Source organism: Sinocyclocheilus anshuiensis, unplaced genomic scaffold (assembly GCF_001515605.1).
Source record: "Sinocyclocheilus anshuiensis isolate Anshui unplaced genomic scaffold, SAMN03320099.WGS_v1.1 scaffold373, whole genome shotgun sequence".
Lineage (NCBI taxonomy): Eukaryota > Metazoa > Chordata > Actinopteri > Cypriniformes > Cyprinidae > Sinocyclocheilus > Sinocyclocheilus anshuiensis.
The window spans coordinates 1,307,659-1,315,683 of record NW_015537962.1 but is presented as its reverse complement, the minus strand read 5'-3'; the positions used below and the strand labels follow the sequence as shown (position 1 = coordinate 1,315,683).

At 35.0% G+C, this 8,025-nt stretch overlaps 1 protein-coding gene across 1 annotated transcript in view; it reads right to left on the bottom strand.

Moving 5' to 3' along the window:
• Nucleotides 1-4,867, bottom strand: part of LOC107667373 (SH2B adapter protein 3) — a 62,666-nt gene extending 57,799 nt beyond the window's left edge. The window contains exon 1 of the mRNA XM_016459023.1: nt 4,749-4,867. The gene's annotated coding sequence lies outside the window, so the exon portion shown is untranslated. The remainder of the gene's footprint in view (nt 1-4,748) is intronic.
• Between the last annotated feature and the right edge of the window lie 3,158 nt (nt 4,868-8,025).

The following is an 8,025-nucleotide window of genomic DNA, read 5'->3' as shown; positions in this document are numbered from 1 at the left end:
ACATCGCCATCATTTACCATGGATTTACTGTAGTAACACTCACTGCACCATGGTATTGTGGCAGAAATTTTGGATATTCACACTGAGTTTTATTACAGGAGTAATGGTATATAATTATAGTATGTATTTGTGATTAAGCTATAGCATGTGTGCATTTATACTGAATGTTTTTAGACTACTGTTTTTCATACAGGCTACCTAAAAACCATATTGTTATATTTTTACCATGGTATTGAGGTGCTATATGTGTGGTTTTAACTGTGATTATCATGATATAAATGTATGCTACTATGGGAGACCAATGCTTAATTGAAAAAAAAAAAAGGTTGCTACAATTTTTACCGATGTTACTGATTTTGATAATGAACAAAAATTTATCTCTGCATCCTAACTCAAGCTACTATCAAATGTGCATTTCTAAGAGACAAAAAAAGTGATATTATTATTATTAATATTATCAGGCAACCCAAACCCGTTTCTTGATTTGAAACAATACCACTCATTAGAACATGCAGAAACTAAGAAATAATTTTTTCTATTTAGATATTTATTTTAAGGAAAATTAATGGTCTGGTTTCTACAACTTTCACTTTGGTGCAAAAATCTGGCTTTAAACTTGAAAGAAATAAAGATTTGACATTTATCGTGATAATTATCGATATCGACGGATATGGGAAAAAATATCGTGATAATTTTTTTGGCCATATCGCCCAGCCCTACTTCCAACTTGTCTCGCAGAAAAAATAAATAAATAAAAACAGCAGGTCAGAGTGCTGATAACTATAATCTGCAGGCAGTGCAAAAATTTGACTTTTAAGTGTTTTTCATTGAGTTTATCAGAAACTTATCATATAACACCAAGGCTTGCCATTTTCTTCTTACAAAAAAAGTTCTTAAAATATTTGTGAACTTTAAAAAAAAAACTGCACTTAGAATCATTCTTACTATTTCTAATTAGAATTTATATCAAGAAATGCCTTAACTTCTGCCCATTTTGACCCAGAGAGGATTTTATTTTCCCCCGAAAATGCTAATTAATGTTATCGCATTGGACTAAAACTTCCTGCCTTTGCTAACTACCCAGCCCCAACATTTGATCATGTTTGTACTTTTTTCCCCTCCTTGTTACATTTGTGGTGTTCCCGGGTAAAAATGACCAGCCTACAAAAAAAAATCCTTATAGATTTCTTGTAATGTTGTATTATTACCAAATATTGGATTCAATCTTTTTTTTTTTATCAACTTGTTTTATTTCAATTAACACAGGTATTTCTTTATGGATCTGACTGATTGTGTAGGCCTCACTGGGCCTCTGAGTTTAAGCAGCTCAGTTTTTAGTAAAAATTGCCAAAATTATCCACATATTATGCCTTTTTCACTCCAAAACTAAGCTCAGACAATGATAATATAGAATAATGAGAGATTTACAAGCAATTTGTAAAAGGCTGGTCATTTTTGACCGGAAACACCAAACTAGGTAAAGGATTTTCAGCACAATCACAAGGGTTAAGAAGATTTGCGTAAATCCGGCCCCTGGTCCCTAAATATGGCTTGCATGCAAGTTTATCATCCACCATGTGAAAAATCGCAATTCTAATTTTTAGAATTGATTTAAGGTCTGTAGCACAAACTATCACAGTTTTTGAACACACCCCTAATTCTAAATGTGAGCAATAGTACTACACTCTAAAAAATGCTGGGTTATTTCAACCCAACTTTGGGTCAAATTTGGACTAACCCAACTTTTGGGTTAAAAATTTAATGTAAAAATTTAACCCAACAGTTGGGTTAGTCCATATTTGACCCAAAGTTGGGTTGAAACAACCCAGCATTTTTTAGAGTGTAGTGATGCTCGCTTTAGCACAGAGCACTTATTATACGCACTTAGTGGGAGGCATTCCAAAGTGTGCCTTCAAATGAGCAAAAGCACATTACAACACCTCAATGGCACTCAACGATGTCTGTGCATCTGCTAGACAAACTTTCAGCGTCTCCAAACACACAATGACAGCATTCTTGACTCGACCGCAAACATGATACAAAGCTACCTTGTAATTTTCTCTCCTGCTGGCACAAGCCCATTCAATATGCTTTCTCTCTCCCTGACACCAGCATGCACACACACAAAAAAAAGGGCAGAAAACACGCATAAACTGAGGCTTTGCGCCCTTTTATGAGGCTGCACAGCCTGAGGAGGTTGATCGAAAGGAAGTGCATGTACACACATGCGTGCACACACACACACACACACACACAAACAAAAGAAACATGCTACTCTGAGCATTTAAGGCTCCTTCGACCATATCACGCAGTCACATCGCGACACACTGTTCCCCTATGTAGGGGTGGGAGTTGAGGGGCCAGCGAGTGTGGGAACAGGGGGATTCTTACAGCCTGAGACGAACGCATGATGCAACAGAATCCCCTGTTCTATATATGAATATATGCACATTTTGGCAACAGCGTTTCTCTGTACTCGGCTGTACATTCAAAAGATCTAAGAAGGTGAAGTTCATATCCACACAGTATAGAGATACACACAAAAGTGAAACTGCACTGATGCATGTTATAAATATCACACACAGGGTCCAAATTTAACATTCGCCAAATGAGTCCAAATGAGAGTATCTTTAAATAATAACCATTAGAAAATACAACGAATGGTTTATTTTTTGTTTATCTGCTGCTTGATGCAAAAAAATATATATTTTTAAGGAAGCTAAATGGCTCCGTTGTCAAAAGGACACAAATAAATGCAAAATTCAGTTTTGTGGGCTGTTAGAAATATTTTCTGCAATTTACTTTTTTTTCCATTTACAGGCCAGGTGTGGCAAAAAGTACATTTTGGACCCTGATCAGACCAATAAAATGTACTAAATATAAAAAAAAAAAAACACACAAACACATATTTACATTTTGCACCAAAATTAGTCTGAAAGACCTCGGTCGCACTTTCTCGGCCTATTTTACACAACTTCTGGTGGTAACAGCACACTGGATTTGTTGTCAGGTTTACAAGGTAAAACTAATCAATGTATCTGCCAACGTTTGTTTTGTTTTAATTATTGTGGTATAATCTAATCTATCAATATCTCAGATAAACCCGCCTCAGACAAAAAGTAGTGGGCCACTTTATACACACTTCCTGTCTAAACAGGCAGTTGCAGAATAAGCTGCAATATGGACCAGACTTACACAGTTTAGTCAAAGGTAATGGTTTGGTTAAGTGAGATTTATTTGTTTATTTAGAGGTGGATTATCTGGTCGCGACTCGAGTGATAAATACTAGTGATATGAGATTTTTTTTGTATTGTTTCCTTGACTGAACAGTTAATAGAAGTGATAATTCACAAAAATCTACTAACCTTGTTAATATATAATGCACTATAATATATATATAGGGCTTTTGAATAAATACAGTGTAAAATAAATGTCCAACAAATTATTAGCTTATTTATTATTAAAAAAAACTATTTGATACCATTTCACCACTGCAAGAACATTCATGTTTCCTAATATCTGTTTACAAAAAGAAGTCAAATTTACATTCCAAAGTCAAACAACATTAACTAAGAAGAGCTTACACTCAATAGATGTTACCTAAGTACTTCACAATTTACGATTTGCATTCCAGCTGTGAGGCTGTAACATCTGCCTGACAGAAACATCACAAACTGATCCAGAGACCCAGATGATGAAAGCATCTGTGTGTCTGGTGTTCACGAGCCCATTTCACATGTGCATGCAAATAGGCGTATCTCATATTATTATTCGTAGTAGTAGCAGCAGTATTAATAAAATACATTATAAACCGAAGTTAAAGCAGTCGCTTGATCCAGACAATGAAAAGCACATCTCACCTAAACTTATTTGCATAAACATATACACAAGCCCATTTCACGTCCATGCAAATACGCTTGTCACATTATTATTATTAAAAATATAAACTTGACTACAAGCAGTGTTTCCAGTCGCCTAATCTGTATTTACTGTTTCGCATGAGTATGCAAATGAGCTCGCTTAACATTATTACAATTAATAATAATAATAATAATGATGATATTGATGATAACAATAATAATTAATATGTTGTGTAACAAAAAATTATGTAGCCACCGGCCTTAAATCGATCCCATTAAGAAAGTTCTAAGCGGCCCTGAACGCATGAGCACCTTGTTTCTATTGTAATATATACTTTTAAAAAATGTCATTTATTCCTGAGATGTAAATAATTGAATTTAACTCCAGTCTTCAGTGTCACAAGTGATTGGTGCAGTTTTTTTTTTTTTTTTTTGAATTCTTATAATAATTTTGCCATGCTTTCTTTAATTGCCCATTTGAAGTGACGCAAATTCTAAGAATACGTACGTAATTCACGTATCTGTCGGACGAGCCGATCCCTTTAAACTGTCTTCTGCCCCTCGCGTGCGAGAGTCAAGTTCATTATAACTTGGCAATGCACTTTGGGAGGGAAGACAGCCGCGCATAATTAACCTCAACACTCAATATACGAGTTATACGAAACTGTGAACGCACAAGCCAAACTTTCATAATAATTACTGCAGAAACGAGAGACCCCCGCTCTCGACTCAAACTCTCACGTTCCGTGTTATCTGCACTGACCAAGAGACTTCTGGCCCAAAAGAGTTGGGATTATAAATCACTCACAGTTCATCTTTTGCTGAATCCTACTAAACACATTTACATGCTGCCAGAGAGAGCTGTGATAAATATTAAACATGACTTGCCTGCCAGCCGCGATGTCCGTTACTTTCTCTGTCATGTTGGATGCGCGCAACAACAGCCCTGCGTAAACTTTCAGGAAGGAAAAAAAAGCACACAAAGTTTCCATGGACGCCGCGACAACAAGCGATGAAAATTCCTTGATGTGGCGAGACAGCTGAGCTTCCGGCAAAATAAAAGCCCCGTTTCGTGTTTGAAGCCATCCATGTAGTTTTTGTAACCTTCTTAATTATTATATCTCTAAATGTGATATACGTAACATTTACGTAATATTTAAAAACAGAAAAGCTCTGTTCTGAGAAATATGCAAGAGGTTCTTTATGTATCACCCCCCCCACCTTCTTCTTCTTTGGTGTTTATTGGCGGTTGGCAAACCAACTTGTATGTTCATTACCGCCACCGACTGGACTGGAGTGTGGAACAGAATACGTGCTTATGGGATTGACATAATGCTAGAAGGGAAAAAAGAAAAAAGACAAAAAAAAAAAAGGAGAGGAAGAGAAAAAAAAATAAAAAATAAAAAATAAACCTAAAAAAAAAACACCCCCAAAAAAAGGCATTAATCATATTATTCATAATAAAATAAATAACTAAAAAAAAAAGAAAAAAAAAAAAAGAGAGATTTACATTTTTACAAAATACATTTTTTTATTTTTTTTTATTTTACTTAACTTCGTTTCTTTAATAAACTTAATGATGTAATCATATATAGCCTTTTCCCCTAGAATACCAGTTATAGAGAAGTCTTTGTGATCAACCTTCTTTAATGACTGAATAAAATGGCATCTTTCTTTGTTGTATTTCCTGCAATGAAGCAGTACATGTTCAACTGTTTCTTGCTGACTACAATAAATACATTCCCCAGTTGGGTGCTTGCCAATTTTAAACAATGTACTATTAAGTCGAGTGTGACCTATTCTCAGATGAGTTATAATATTCCCTTCATTTCGGTTCATGCTCTCCCTCCTCCCAGCACCAACTTGTTTTTGTATGCTTTTCATGGCTGTGAAAAGCCTGAAAAGATACTATGGTATACCCTGGTATTTTCTGAAGTGCCTTAGACATTTACTATGCTACTACCACAGTACTCCAGGAAAGGAGTATCTTTGCATCTAAATGTCATGATACACTACCATGTCAAAGAACCACTGTATTAGCCTTTGATATCTGATCACTTTTTTTGTATCTTTAATATGCATGTACAAAAAAGGAAACAATAAGCACCATGGTAGTATCATGTTTTATGGTATTACCAATGGTGTTCTTGGAAACAGCTTCAAGTTTTATGTAAACACCATGAAACAAAAATTTCAATATCATGGTATACGTCAAAATACCATGGTATTACCATCTGATACCGTTCCATGGTACTGTCACAGTAAAAACACAGTGTTACTGAGCCAACCACCGATTAGAGCCTACTGCAAAAGTGTTAGTGATCCAGACAGCAGTTTTAAATCAACGTGCGTTCAAGAATTTAGAAACACTGAAATAACATCCATACACTGCATTTCAAGTGAGCATCAGAAATACAGTCAGATCTGTAGCACACAAGTATGGCTTAACAACAACAACGGTGTTAAAAGCTAATTAAACATTATCAAACTCATTTAAACCCGTAAAGCTGTAAGTCGCTTTGGATAAAAGCGTCTGCTAAATGCATAAATGAAAAAATGTAATAAAAAAATTAATAAAGCACTATCTAACTTTTGGCGCTCTAGCGGTTAATAAACAGAACTGCACACATCCCGCGGAAGAACATTCCAACCGGAGCTACTTCTCTAAGTTTATGTCTATGGCGATTCACGCAGGTATGTGTTACTCCGCAGCGGTGACGACCCGACCAGACTACAATAGTCCAAATATAAGTACTTATTATAAGTGTACCGTAGTGATTCGGAATAAGACAAAAACGCTGTTTGGAAGATGAATTGATGATGTACTCGCTCATTATATACATTTTACAAATTTTGAACACAGAAAAAGTTACATAGTGCTGCTTTAATTATTAACTTATTACCTTAAAATCTCAGGGGGACTTCAAATAAATATATTAGGTGAAGAGATTTGTCTGACAAAAAAAGTTTGGGAATCCCTGCATTACTGAACATGTAAATAAGAAATAATTTGTGCATTAATTAAGGCAAAGCCTTCCAAAGACATAGTAATACATGGTTACATAACCTACTGAGTGATAACTCAAAAATAAATGAATGTGTTAATCAGTAGTTGATGCAATGTTGAAATGTTGAGAAAACACTTCTTAAACCTGAAATGATTTTAGTAAATCCTATGGTCAAATGCTGTGTGGCCTCTCAATTGTCTGTGTAATTGCAGCCACCTGACCAGCGACTGGTCTTTGTGTGAATGTCCACAAAACTGGAAGACTTTCTGAATGTATATAAGTGGTCGGCTATTTTAGAAAGGAACATTTAAAAGATGAAAAAGAAGAATTAGGGAGAATCAATACATTATGAATAATTTATTACCATTGTGTGAATAATATGTAATCATGTAATCAATAAAAAATTAACTGTAGTCTGATTGCGAGTATTTTAAAATGTAATTTAATCTAATTACAAGCACTTAATTTTTGGAATCTGATTACGTAATTTAGATTACATGTAATTAGTTACTACCCAGCTCTGGTAATGGTAACACGGTAATACTATGGTACGTAAATATATTTTATGGTATTTATATAGTACTAGGAAACCATGCATATATCCAAAGCTATAACCATGATATGACAACTTTTTATAAGTAGTTTTATAATACTATGCTTTGAAATATAGTGTGCCACAGCATTTGCAACAATATTTCACAATACCATGACTGTAGCATTGTACATGTTTAAAGAACCATGAGAGTACCATGGTACATGTTTTGCTAGTGGGTAGGTGCAATCCTAGAAGTCTAGGGGCTCAAATATATATTGACTTGACATAAGCATAAGTTGGGTCATTCTTCATTTGCAGTGGGCTGGTGGCAAGTGACATTCCCCACTTTATATGTGAAAAAAAATGTATATGTGTAGAACTAGAAATAGAAAAGGTGTTATAAAATATCAAATGGCTTTGCTCAGATGATTGTAGTCCAAGTAACACTGCTCTGCCAAGGTTGTTTAGGGTTGTACCATGTACCCTTTGTAGACGTTTTTCTAGACATTTGAAGGGTGTCTATGCCAAACTTACAAATTAATACATCAGCTATTCCTTTGGACTTCAGTGACTGAGTCCACAGTCAAACCAAAGTCAAAAATTAATATAATCAATAATAATT